Raw genomic sequence first — 14,694 nt, 5'->3', positions numbered from 1 at the left:
TGAAAGGACACCATAGTTAGATGGTAATATGGAGTTGAGATTACTATCAGATTAACCAGGGTTTTTTTTGAGGTGGGTGGGTTGAGTGACCTACTCTTCCTTTCCTGCATGTCTGAATGTATTAATTAAACAAAATAGTGCAAATAAATTGCTTCATTGCAAGAAGTTCACAGGTGGATTCAAATTTACATATGCAAATTAGGAATGATTAATTGTGCAGTTTTTCAGTTTCCAAGTCTGTCCTGGCTAATTCGTCAAATATTTTATGTTATTAATTACTGCCACTACCCTGAGCAATATCTGAATGATATTTCTGGTAAATGTTCTACCAAACCTCTGCCTCTTCTGACCTCCATCTCATCAAGACAAGCTTGAAATTGCCCTAGTTACACTGAGAGCATAGAATTGGCAGTGTTTTTCCGACCAAATTCCTTGAGATGATTTCCATGCATTATGTGGCACGATCCATCTGAGACTCGCACACAAAAATCATACAGAATTGAAAAGAAGATAAGTTGTGGCTCAGGTCGGACAGCTTGGAATGGTAAACAATGCTTGCATATTCTTAGATATTCAAAATTTTCACAATAGTTTTATCATTTAAATATATACAGGAAGTGCTACTTATTTGGACAAGTTTATGAAGAAGACATTTTGAATTATTAGGTATTAAATTGCTGATCACTGGGAATGTGGTAAAGCAATTCATGCCTCTGGAAATTAACAAGTATTTCTTAGAATTTCTGACTTAGATTCTTGCAGTTGTTTTCGCCTTTAAATTCTTCAAGTGTATCAGATAACTTAAAAAACCTATTGCTTATCTTTATTCATCTTCAAATCATTGCCAGTTCATGCTACCTCTGTCCTTCCCAGGTTGATATCCATACAAGCTGTCCCTGCTTCAGAATTCTGAACTCAAACCATATAGACACTGAAATCCAAATGTTAGTTAACACTGGTATTATTGTTTATTCCTCAAAAATGCAAAATGTAAAAGCCAAAAAAAAAAGCAAACATTTCAATGTAAAATAATTGCCAGAACCATGTAAGGAGGGAGGCATGGCAGCGCAACACTATTTCAGGACCTGTGTCCCAGGTTCAAATCCAGCGCTATCTGTAAGAGGTTTTGTACTTTCTCCTTGCGACTATTATGGGTTTTCTCCACATGCTCCAGTTTCCTCACACCCTCCAAAAACATTCAGGATTGGTTGGTTCATTGGGCGCCTTCCACTGTGCTCTATGATTACAATTTGAATTTAAATGAAATACTGGATAGTTCATGACTTTGAGATCTTTAGATTATTGTTATGAGCCCAGAGGACCCCCAAAACCCAACAGCAATAGATATCCACCAGGACAAAGGGTTATTTAATCATAAGTTGCTTTTAATTATCTTTAAACATGAAAGTAGAATCAAACTTTAACTTATCACTATTGACTTATTAACCTAACTTAACCCCTTCTAATTCTAAGCACATGTGTATGAAATGTGTGTGTAAGTTCAGAAAAGTTCTTTGGTTCATAGTCCGATCTCACTTCTCATTCCTCCAAGTTCACCGGTTGCAGGCAATTCTTATACTGTGCACAGAATTTAACATTTATAAAGTTCACCAGGCTTTGGTGCTTGAAAGGTAAATGGTTACTGTTCAGGAAGGTTCTTGTCAGTTTTCAGAGAGAGATTTGTTGTTCCAGGACATCCACAACTAATTCCTTTTTAATCAGCCACTCCAGTGTCTTGCTGACGAAACTTGCCTCCTTCAGGGTTCTCCAGGTGGTAACCTCTTTCCTTCAGGTAACCACCGAGTTCATTTTTGTTTCCCTTATTCCAAGTGAAACATTAGTCAGCCAGTCCTCTCCTCTTGCATGAACCACAAGGGCTTTGACCAGGCTGAACAAAGCACTTACAAACCCGACTTCCAAATGGGGCTTTCCACAAGCTTGCCAGCTTGTCCTGTTCCAGTTCCAGCTGCTGTTTCTGGATGTAACACTGTAGATGTGATCTCTCTCTCTCTCTCTCTCTTTCTTCTCTCTCTCTCTCTCTCTCTCTCTCTCTCTCTCTCTCTCTCTCTCTCTCTCTCTCTCTCTCTCTCTCTCTGAGAGAAAGCCTGTTTGACTCTCTGCTTGCAAAACCACATGATCCTCTTAGAACAACTCCAGACTGTCTGTGGCTCCAACAAGATCTTTCATCTGTTGCCTTTTTGTAAACCACCACCCATTAGTGAAGTCTCTTGGGAACTCTCCAAAGCTCTTGCAAAGACTGTTGGCCCTGACATGTCTAACATGGGGCAGAGCACAAGTATTTTAAATAAGATCTGTTTTAAAGTATTTGTATGTGACCTACTCTAATAAACCTTCCCCAATTTATATCCCAGAAGAATATCTATATACTCTGTGTTACGAGCCCAAAGGACCCCAAAACCCAGCAGCAATAGATATTTACTTAAAAAAAAGTTGTTTTTAATTATCTTTAAACATGAAAACAGAATCAAACTTTAACTTATCTCTATTAACTAAACCCAACTTAACGCCCTTCTTATTCTAAGTACACATGTATGATGTGTGTGTAAATTTAAGAAAAATTATTTGGTTCACAGTTTAATCTCACTTCTCATTCTTCCAAGTTCACTGGTTGGAGGCAATTCTTATACTGTGCACAGAATTTAACATGTATAAAGTTCACCAGGCTTTGATGCTCGAAAGGTAAATGTTTACTGCTCGAGAAGGTTCTTATAGGGTTTGCAGAGAGAGATTTGTTGTTCCAGGATTTCCACAACTGAGGTACCACCATTAGTCACCTCAATGTCTTGCTGATGAAACTTGCCCCATCAGGATTCTCCAGATGATAACCTCTTTCTTTCAGGCCACCACAGAATTCCTTTCTGTTCCCCTTAATCCAAGAGAATCATCAGATAGACAGCACTTCCAGCCATCCACCACTCTGGAACTTTCTGTTTCCAACAAGCTTCTCCTGGCTTGCACTCTTCAGCTGCTTTCAGTGTCACACACACACAAGCTGAGAATGCTTCTTGAACTTCTCTCTCTTTGTCTCTCTCTCTCTCTCTCTCTCTCTCTCTCTCTCTCTCTCTCTCTCTCTCACTTGTGACTCTCACTTGCAAAAAACCCCACCTTCTTCAGCAAACAACAGGAGTTAGTCTCCTTGGTCAAGCTGTTGCCTTTAGGTAAATAAAACCCAGGAGTGACATTTCTGTTAGCACTGAAGATACTTGCAAACAGCCAGAGTGTCTTCAGTCCAAAACAATCGTCTATTCATTTTATGACATCATTTTAATTATCACCTATTTATGAAATGTGCATAGCATTCTCCATAGTTACTGTAAAGTCCACTGAATATGAATTCTTCAGTATTTCAAATAAGATCTGTTCTAAAATGTATGTAACCTACTCTAATTTTACCAAATTTTCCCAAATATGTGTTCCATTACATCTGTCACAATATTGATTAAGAATTATTGGAAATGATTTGTCTTGGTCTAATGCCAAGTTTTACACTCAACGAAAACAGAACAGCAGATGATGGAATCTGTAGGCTGGAGGAACTCTGTGAATCAGACAGCATTCCTGGAGAGAAATGTTCAGTTAGCATTTTTGACTCGATAAATGGTCCTGACATGAAACATTGAATCAACATTTCTCTCCATTGATGCTGTGAAACAAGAAAGTCTGCAGATGCTGTGATTCTAGTTAATATACAAAAGTGCTGGTGGAACACAGTGTCCTGGGAGGCAAAGCTATATAACCAACATTTCAGGCCTGAACTCTTCATCAAGGTATGAGCATAAAGCAGGTAGGTGCCTAAATGAAAAGACAGGAAAAGGGAAGATGTGTCTTGGGGAGGAGCAGCCAAGGGGCCGTGGATGAACATGGAAAGGAAAGGAGAGAAAAGATGAGAATTGATCGGTGGAGGGGGTAGCTCTGTGAATGGGGAGCTGAATAGGATAGCCATTTCCAAATGTCCAAAATGGAGGATAGCCCTCTCAGGTGTGTGCGCGCACAAAGGGAAGAACTGTGTGCATGTTTGCAAGTGTGGGCATGCACACACAACGCACACATCTTAGAGAGGACACAGTGTCAGAAAACGCAGAAGAACAAAAAAATTCAACTACTCTGTCTCCAACTCTCCCCACACCTCCTCTGTCCATTGCATTAACGTAATGTAAGGCTTTTTTATTGAAGTTAAAATAAACATTCCCATAAGATGTTGCTCAGATATTATTCATATATATATTCATATTTGGCACAATTTTCCATATAATATTTATCTCAGGTATACACTTTTAGAGAGAAGAAGAAAGACAGAACAAGAAGAAAGCTATGTACAAGAAGGGAGTGATTTTTAAGAATAAGGTCAGGCCTATGAATATGTAGTTAAACCATTTTTCCTCATATGAAACAAATTGTTCCAATTTATGATTGACAGATGCTGTTATCTTCTCCATTTTATAAATGTCCATTATAATTTTCTTCTATGCATTTAAAGTTGGACTCTCCTGTCATTACCATTTCCTGGTAAGAGTCTTTTTACCAGCCACCAGCAGTATATTCATTAAATATTTATCTCTTTTCAACCATTTTTGAGGTATCTACACTCTTAGTACTTTCTTAGGGTATTTCACTTTTAAAAATGTCTTGTAGAGCACTGTGTATCCCATTCCAATAATCTTTGATAACAGGGCAGTCCCAAAAAAATATGGTACTATCATGAGATTTCTGAGAGGGTGTAATAAAGTATCTTGTCAGGTTTTTCCACCCAAACTCCCTCCATTTCTGTGAACTGGTCACTTCCATATTATTGTCCATTCTTCCTCAGATATAGAGTTATCCCACCTTCCTTTTCCCATTTTGTTTTAATGTATGAAGTTGAGTATGTTTTAAGATTTGACAGACTCCTTCAAAGATCAAGGCCTGCCACACGCCACTACTCCACAGACCACACACCACTCAGTCATCATTGACTGAAGTGATGCGCAGTTGAAGAACATTTGCGCCAGAAGTATGCACCTGCACCCTGCGCTAAACATTCCTGACCAGTATCCCCTCCCATCTGCGTGCCTCCCCCCTACCCCTGTCTGCATGCGCTGGCCGATCCCAATATTTAAATCCATCACGCATGTGTGCAAGAACAAACATGGCCGTGCACAGCCTACGGACATCGGCCGGGATGCCGCAAATTGACAGGTAAGTGTGTCCCTGCTTCCCCTCCCTTGACCTTTCTGCAGACTCTGCTGCTTAATTTGTCCTCCATTTGAGGGTGTAGGGCCTGCACCCCCAAATTAAGGAGAATTAATGTACAGCTCTACGGAGAACAGAGTCCTCAACAGATGGACTATCTGGCCTAAAACCGGACATCTGGTCACTCTAGAGCTGAAGGAAAGGAAACAGGAGGATAGGGAAAGAGAGAGACAGAGCAGGAGGAAAGGAAATTTAGGGATATGGAAAGGGAGAGATGGGGTGGTGGTTGGGGGGTGGGGGGGCGGCTAACGGAATCTGGAGAAGCTGATGTTAATGTCATTTGGTTGGAGGGTTCCCAGATGGAACATGTGGTTTCTTCCAATTTGGTGGTGGTCTGAGTTTGGCAGTGCATGAGCCCATGTACAGACATAGCAGCATGGGAGTGGGGCAGGGAATTAAAATGGGAGACCCCCAATTTTGCAAAGGACATAACAAAGGTGCTCAACAAGGTGATCTTCCAGTCTGCGTTCAGTCTCTCTGATGTAGTGGAGACCACCACGGAAGACCTGATCTGAGTTTCTCCAGCCTCTCCTTGTTTGCTTGGCCCATTCTCTATTGGCCTCTAGTGGACAAAAGGCATAATAACATTTCAAACAGATCTTTTATTCCTACAAATTCTGCTCCTGCTCTTACTTTGGACAAGAAGCTAACAGAAATAACAAGTGTATTGATATTAATATTTTGAAGTAATATGATCAAGCTAAATAAATTGGGGCAAGGTTGAAACAAGCTGCCATTGTTCAATAATCAACCACGTTGTTTTAACATTTTTGTAGAGCTCGTCGAAAGAACCAAAGACTTGTTGATTCAAACCAAGGCTTTTATTAGCAAAAGACCGGAGCTCTTCACAGGTGGCCGACCAGTCCGGAATGATCCGACCTGGCTAGGGACACAACCCTTTAAGGCCCAGACAATAGGTGTGGCTTAGCTCTCAGCCAATCGCTGTAAGCACAGTCTAGATACAGTAACTATATACACTATGTACATTGGTGATAGATCTGTACTATCACAATTTTATAATTAATTATTTTAACAGGTGTTTCTAAAAACGAAGATGAGAGTTTCATATCAAAATACTCTGTAAGCTTTTTTTTTAAATTAATTAATGATGGAAGCAAAAACTAGGATTTGATGTAGTTAATTTAGAATAGGCTTATGTTCTTTTTATTCTATGACTGGTCAACATGTGGAATAAATTTCTAGTAGGGCATTGGAATGATTAAAATAAAGTGTGACACCGTAGAGGGGCGATGCTAATAATTTCTGGTTGAATTAATTAAGATAGGTCAAATGATTCTCCACACTGGCACAGAAAGAGCTTCTTTGGCTCTTTGTTAACTCTCTGAAAGAGCTTTCCAATTAGTCTGGCCCCTGCTCATTCCCTTACTCCTGGACATATTATCCCATTCAAATATTTATCAATTGGCTTTTCAAAATAACTATTAAATCTGATCCAACCACTCTCTCAGTCAATTCATTCCAGATAATACTAGCTTGTTGCATTTTAATGTTTAATCTTGCTTCTGAGCTTTTGCCAATTAAGTTTCTGTCCTCTGCCAGCAAAGCTAAGAATTTACTAAAATATTTCAACCACTAATTTATAAAGATTTACTGAATAGCTTTCTTAGCTACTATTCTAAGCCTTTATTAACCAAGCATTCTTTATTTCAAGTTAACAGGCTGATTCCGTGCTCCATGTAGTTTATATTTCTTGTTTAATTCTTTCCATTAAATTTCATCTAACCACCTCAGCAATTTTTCTATGCTCCTTTTGAATCCTTTGCTACTTTCTTCACTGATAACTGCATTATTGAATGTTTCTCTTTTCATATTTTGACATGATATCCTTCCTGTATATTTACAGGTCATTGCCATATATCTAATAGATATACCTTGTAGAGCAGAGGTCCTAATACAGATCCTGGGATGAAAGAATAGGAGTTTATGGTGGAAGCTTTTTTATATTTTATATGCTTTACCAATACTGATAAGAATATTCAGTAGATCAGGTAGTATGGGCAAAAAAAGAGAGAGAGAAAGCAAGAGTTAATATATCATTGATGACATTTTGTCAGAGAAAAAAAAAGTGAATGACGGAATAAGCTTTAGAATGTCAGAAAGCCAGGTAGGGAAGAAAATTTAGTCTGCATCAGTCATTCCCAAAATGGGCAGTGCCGAGATCCAAGGGGGTGGTGAGGTAAAAGTGGGGGGGGGGGAGGGGCATCTTAATTTTTCCGGCAAACTCATCCCACAATGCTCATCATATGTTGTCCGCTAGGGGAGGTGGGGGTGATGGCCGGGTGATTGGCTGAGACAGGACCACTCTAGACAGAGACTGTCTGCCCAGGATGGTGACTGCCCTGAACAGGTTTTGTTGCAGAATAAAATATGGCCGCAGCACAGCAAACAAAAAAGGAATGTAGGCAATATAGTGTGAAAACTGTGAAGACAATGTAGTTACAGGTGAGATGTAAATTTACCCTTTCATATTGCTAAATAAATAGGTTTACTATATGTTTTATTTGTGAAATACATATGCTTGTTTATAGTGTTAGATTAATTGTTGTTATAAATTTGCAGTAGACCTAATACCAAGAAAGTGTGTGTGTGTGTGTGTGTGTGTGTGTGTGTGTGTGTGTGTGTGTGTGTGTGTGTGTGTGTGTGTGTGTGTGTGTGTGTGTGTGTGTTGGTGGTGGTGGGGGGGCTGGCGCTAGGGATGTGGCCTGGGATTTAAGGGGGTGGCAGCCCGAAAAATTTTGGAGCTACTGCTTTACATGTTCTCAAAAAACAATAAAGTCGAACAGACCTAACAGTGAAATGGCTGTAGTATTGAAGGCTTGTATTTCAGAGCTAGCGGCATCGAGCCAAGCATATTTTAGAACAACTGGAAAATTGGTAGCAATCTTAAGTCTGTAGAATGCAGTACAATCAAACCAAGTTAACTACTGCCCCAGCAATCGAATATCAATAATCTGCAATCCTCATAAAGCAAGCAGCATTTAATCACCAATAATTCCCGGTGTTCAGTTGAGATTTCAGTGTTATTACCTGACAAATGTTATCCCAATGGGATTAAAAGTTTTACTCCAGTAGTGGTGAGAGTATTGATACTTGATGTTGAGACTGCACTTAAAGTGGCATCAAGGAATTTGGATAAAACTAAGTTGATTGAAATTGAAAGGAAACTTTCCACTGAATACCTCAACCAAAGAAAGATGGTTATTTTTGCAGGAGACCAATCCCGTCAGTCCAAAGGTAATGCTAAAGAACTGCCAATATCATCACTGATATTCCATCCATCATAACGGTCAGAAGATTGTTACTGATTGCACAATCTTGCATATGAATTGCAATTTCTGAAAGAAAACGAAGCATGCATGCACTGGCCATTATGTATCAAGTAACATCCGTGCTTGCCAAGGGCCAGGCAATGACTCGAAACGCATCCTTTTGACATTCAATGGCATTAAAAGTCAAAGCCAACGCTATCAAGCGTTCTGGGGATTACCGTTGACCTACAACCAAACTGAATACTGTGGCTACAGAAGTAGTTTTGTGACTGAATTCTATGGTCAGGATCTTGTCTTGTGATTCTTTCCAGCATTCCATTTTAGGACAAGACAGGAATGTGATGAAATAGTCTCTATTTGCTTTGATAATCCAGCTCCATCCTCCAAAGTCCGTGACACCATCCAGGCCAGAATAACTTGCCTGATTGGCATCTACTTCCTCAGCCGCGTCCCGTCGAACATTCCATCCCTCCATCTTCAGTGTGCTGTAGCTGCAGAGTGCCGACTCCAGAAAACATTTTGTTAATGCATTTTCCAACAGCAACTTTCAAATCCGTTTTCACTTAGATGGACAAAAACAGCAAGAATGCCAGGCCTTATTGGTTCCTCTTCGCATCACACATTATTTTGATTTGGATGTACCTCAATTGATTAGCTGTGCTTTCTTATCTGATCACCTTGCAGGGGAATTTTCATAGGCAGTGGCCAATTCAAGGAAGTGGCTTATCTGCATCTTCTCATGGATAAATGCAGGAATGTCAGCGACACCTGCATCTTATGAGAAGAAAAATACTGTACCTTGCTTCAACCATACACAAGTGGTAAAATTAGTCAAATAAGAAACTGTCCATGTAGATCTCTGTATAACTTTAACTCCACCATTCTTTGTGGTACAGATACATTCACGAATGCTGGTCTTTTCAGTAATGGCAGCCTATCAGCTGGGACTATATTGTGCATCAGACATATGCAAGACCACCTAGCACAACTTACACCCTGCAGCCTTTTCATGAGAGATGGCTTCAAAAAGTTAAATTTGAGCAATGACTGATCAAGCAGGAAAATTGGCATTACGTTTTCAGATAATGTCTGGAGGAACTCAAGTGGGGAGCTTCTCAAGAATAAGATTCATCCTGGGTACATGTTGCTCCATGAACATGGATGCAACGCAGAAAGCAATTTAACTTTCAAGCGTGGTAAATCAGTCTTCAACTCAAGAGGCCTGTGTCAGGTCAGGTGCTGGTGACAGTGAAAAGTGAGAGCGTATTTTTAAATATTAATAGAACCAAGCAGTATGAGGTTAATGCAGTGAAGTGGAGATGAGGTTGGCCGTGATCTTATTGAATGATGGAGCAGGGCCAAATAATCTTCCCTTGCTTTTACTTCTTAACATTCTTCAATATCAGACATTCAAGAACTGAAATTTTTTTTGGTCAAAGACTAAAATTTGATGAGGCACCATGACTCAACTTGACACTCAATGCCACCTGCTCCAAACCCTGCACTGTGGTTAGAGGTGCAGGTGATGGAATGCAACAACCAAGATGAGGAGACAGAATAATCAGGTAGCAGCTCACTGAAGGATAAGGTCATGCAAACATACTGCTGCAGAGGACTCAGATAATTGAGAGACAACAGAAAAGCATAAAATAAATAAATGACCTAAGTTAATGACTCGGGCCCGAAACACTGGTTACTTTTTACTTCCTATGGGCACCATGTGACCTGCTGAGTTTCTCCAGCACTTTTGTGCCCTGAATATAGATAAATGCTTTTTTACCATTTTCTAGCATTTAGATTTTTCTTTAAAATAAATTTAGACATGCAACATGATAACAGGCCCTTTGGCCCACGAGCCCATGCCTTCCAAAATACTCCAATTAACCCACGACCTCCATACATTTTAAAGGGTGGGAGAAAATCAGAACATCTGGAGGAAACCCACGCAGACTCGGGGAGACCATACAAATATCTTACAGACATATTTTAACCCAGATCTTTGGTGTCGTGCTAACTAACTATGCTAACCATGTTGTCCAATTTAAAAATAATAATTTCAACATGGTAGAAGCCAATTTGGGCCATTGAAACCCTTTCCACCCAATTAACCTACTAACCCCATACATTTTTGAAGGGTAAGTGGAAACCAGAACACCCTGGGAAAACCCATGCAGGTCACAGGAAGAACATACAAACTCCTTGATTATAAATACATATATAAATGATTTCTTCTTTGGTTTGGCTTCACGGACGAAGATTTAAGGAGGGGTAATGTCCACGTCAGCTGCAGGCTCGTTTGTGGCTGACAAGTCCGATGCGGGACAGGCAGACACGGTTGCAGCGGTTGCAAGGGAAAATTGGTTGGTTGGGGTTGGGTGTTGGGTTTTTCCTCCTTTGTCTTTTGTCAGTGAGGTGAGCTCTGCGTTCTTCTTCAAAGGAAGTTGCTGCCCGCCGAACTGTGAGGCGCCAAGATGCACAGTTTGAGGCGAGATCAGCCCACTGGCGGTGGTCAATGTGGCAGGCACCAAGAGATTTCTTTAGGCAGTCCTTGTACCTCTTCTTTGGTGCACCTCTGTTACAGTGGCCAGTGGAGAGCTCGCCATATAACACGATCTTGTGAAGGCGATGGTCCTCCATTCTGGAGACGTGACCTACCCAGCGCAGTTGGATCTTCAGCAGTGTGGATTCGATGCTGTCGGCCTCTGCCATCTCGAGTACTTCGATGTTAGGGATGAAGTCACTCCAATGAATGTTGAGGATGGAGCGGAGACAATGCTGGTGGAAGCGTTCTAGGAGCCGTAGGTGATGCCAGTAGAGGACCCATGATTCGGAGCTGAACAGGAGGGTGGGTATGACAACGGCTCTCTATACGCTAATCTTTGTGAGGTTTTTCAGTTGGTTGTTTTTCCAGACTCTTTTGTGTAGTCTTCCAAAGGCGCTATTTGCCTTGGCGAGTCTGTTGTCTCTCTCGTTGTCGATCCTTGCATCCGATGAAATGGTGCAGCCGAGATAGGTAAACTGGTTGACCGTTTTGAGTTTTGTGTGCCCGATGGAGATGTGGGGGTGCTGGTAGTCATGGTGGGGAGCTGGCTGATGGAGGACCTCAGTTTTCTTCAGGCTGACTTCCAGGCCAAACATTTTGGCAGTTTCCGCAAAACAGGACGTCAAGCGCTGAAGAGCTGGCTCTGAATGGGCAACTAAAGTGGCATCGTCTGCAAAGAGTAGTTCACGGACAAGTTGCTCTTGTGTCTTGGTGTGAGCTTGCAGGCGCCTCAGATTATAAATGTATTAAAAAATGTTTAAAGCTATCACTATGCCTTCCCTCATTTTCAAGAAGCAAGAAGAAATCCAGATGTGCAAATTCAAAAGCTGATGGAACTTTGCCAAAAGTTTAAACTATGCCATTTTATTTTAGTGCACAATTTAAAGCTTATACAGTGCTCCCAATAATGTTTGGAGCAAAGACAGTTTTTTTTCCCTTTCTTTGGCCCTGTGCTCCATTGTTGTAAATTTGCAATCAAATATTTCACATGTAATTAAAGTGCACATTCCAGATTTTATTCAAGGTTATTTGTACACACATTGGTTTGACCATGTAGAAATTACAGCACTTTTTATACATCGTCCCCTCATTTCAGGGCACCATACTGTTTAGAACATTTGGCTTCACAGGTGGTTGTGAGTACTTGGGTATATTTAATTGCTTCATTGGTGCAGATGTAGGCTGGCTTCTAAACTTTTGATCACCTTTGAAGTCTGTAGTTACTGTTTTTCAACATGAGGACCAGTTGTGCTAAAGTCTATCAAATAAACCATTATGGGCATCCCGGGTCCGAGAATTGCTGGATAAAGTATGGGCTGTGGGGGAGCACGAACGCTAGCGACCCGAAGAGGTCGGGGTGCCGGCGTTGGGAGTCCAGACCCGCAGCCGTTCAGCCAAAGGACCTACAATGACTGAGGAAGAAGATGAACATACCTTATTGGAATTCATCCAGGAGGAGGAGCTTGCAGTTAAAGGAGGTGGATCTCAAAAAGTGAAAGTGGAATCTGGAATGGATTCAGTAAATCAGTGAACCGGTGCGGACTCGAAAGGCCAACATGGCCTGTTTCCACTCCGTAAATGGTTATATGGAGGCTGCGAAACAAGAATAAAACAGGAAGAGAGATCGCCCAAACCATAGGATTAACAGCCTCAACAGTTTGAAAAAAGAGCAAACTGATGAGCTCAGTAATCGCAAAGGGACTGGTATTCCAAGGAAGACCTCCACTGCGGATGACAGAAAAATTCTCATCATAATTAAGAAAAATCCCCAAACCTATGACCGACAGATCAGAAACACTCTTCAGGAGGCAGATGTTGATGTGTCATTGACTATTGTCCGCAGAAGACCATGAATAGACATACAGAGTCTCTTCCCTCCTCGAGCAGCAGATCCCACTCTCCATGTCTTCTCCATCTTCTAGCCATCCATAATATCAAACTTATGTCTGGAAACAACTTGTTTCACCACGTGTTTGGAATTAAAACCACCCACACCTTGTAGGCTATCTAAATGTTAGTGGAGAAAACCTCACGAAAGCAAACATATTTACATCAGCAAATAGACAAAAAAAATTTGATTATGAACCACTTTACCAAGTGCTAGATAACACTGTTTCTGAGAGCTTAAGAGACCGTGCGCATTGAGGTGGAGAATTTATGAGCAATGGAGAGAAACACTAAAGTCTGGAGACAGTGTGATTGCAGACGTCCATAGGAGATTAAAAAAATACCTGAATAAACGGCATTTCGGGCCGGAGCCTTTCTTCAAAGCAGAACTGCAAGATCTGCTGAGTTCCTCCAGAATTTCTGTGTTTTTACATTTTGAGCAACGTTGCTCTATGATTGGCATTATAAATAGGCTGCTTTAAATGCCACTAACAGCTGTTAAGAATGCATGTATGGACTTGTTTCCAAGGTGACAAGATCTGTAAATGAGATCATTCTATGCTAATTTTTAAGCAACAAATGTGTGCTGGGGTCCAAGGCAGAGAGAGACAGGCAATAATACCAGAACTCATTCAGCAGTGTAAGGTAAAACATCATGAGATGGGAATGTGTAAGGAGTTACCCCGTACAGGGCTGTAACAAGAAGGGGAGGTGTCCTTGTACTCCTGTTAGGTAAAACATCATGAGATGGGAATGTACAGGGCTGTAACAAGATGTGAATGCATCCTTGTACTTACAAGATAAGAGTGACATTGATGGATTGAGAGGCAGGAAGCTAGCAGGGAAAGGATAGCAACAGTTTTAGTCATTGGACAAGTAATGATATGATGATGTTCTAAGCACATATCCAAGGGTATAAAAAATCACCATTTTGCTGATAACGGCAGAATGCATTCTCCGACTAACATGGTTAGTCGCAAGTGTTACAATCCGGTAATAAAGAACAAAGAACCCTGATTTCGACTCAGCCTGGTGTTTGTCTCACTCATTCATGAACAAAGCAGACCTAACAGCAGCCAACATGGATCAGCACTGCAGTGGGAAGGATATGATTACGCAGGAGAGGGTGAGAGGAGGGGGTTCACCAGGCTGCTCTCTGGGATGGACCATTTCTGTCCTGAGAAACTAGATAGGCTCCTGGAGCAGAAGGGCTGGGAGAGACTTGATCGAAGTGTTCAAAATTATTTAAGGGAATAAGACATGGGAAAAGGATTAGAAATGTTTCTCATGGCAGAAATTCCTGGAAACAAGATTTAGAGAGGAATCGGGGTGCAGTTCCAGCACTTCACAAGGCCACTCCGGAACCTCCTTGTCGCCGTTTTTGGTGAGCTCCGGCACCTAAAAAATTGGCACTGGAGAGGATCTGAGGAGATATTTTAGCCAAAGTGAGGATGTGATCTGTCCGAGAAGATGGTGGAGCCAGGTACTCTTTAAAATGAACCTGGACGAATACTTGGATGGCCAAGTAGGCTATGGAACAAATGCCGGGGAATAAGGATGGTTAGCATAGGTATGGTGGGCAGAATGTCCTGTTTCTGTGCTGTGTGACTCTATGGCTCTATTGGATCAAATCCTCACTAATTGTATACCAAACTCTGGCACTAAGACCATTGTATTTCCAAAGGAACCAGCATATCTTTTTCAGGCCACTTTGAAAAATTGGTT

The sequence above is a fragment of the Narcine bancroftii genome, chromosome 4, assembly GCF_036971445.1.
Source record: "Narcine bancroftii isolate sNarBan1 chromosome 4, sNarBan1.hap1, whole genome shotgun sequence".
NCBI lineage: Eukaryota > Metazoa > Chordata > Chondrichthyes > Torpediniformes > Narcinidae > Narcine > Narcine bancroftii.
The sequence above is the reverse complement of the archived record's forward strand: the minus strand, read 5'-3'. Positions refer to the sequence as shown.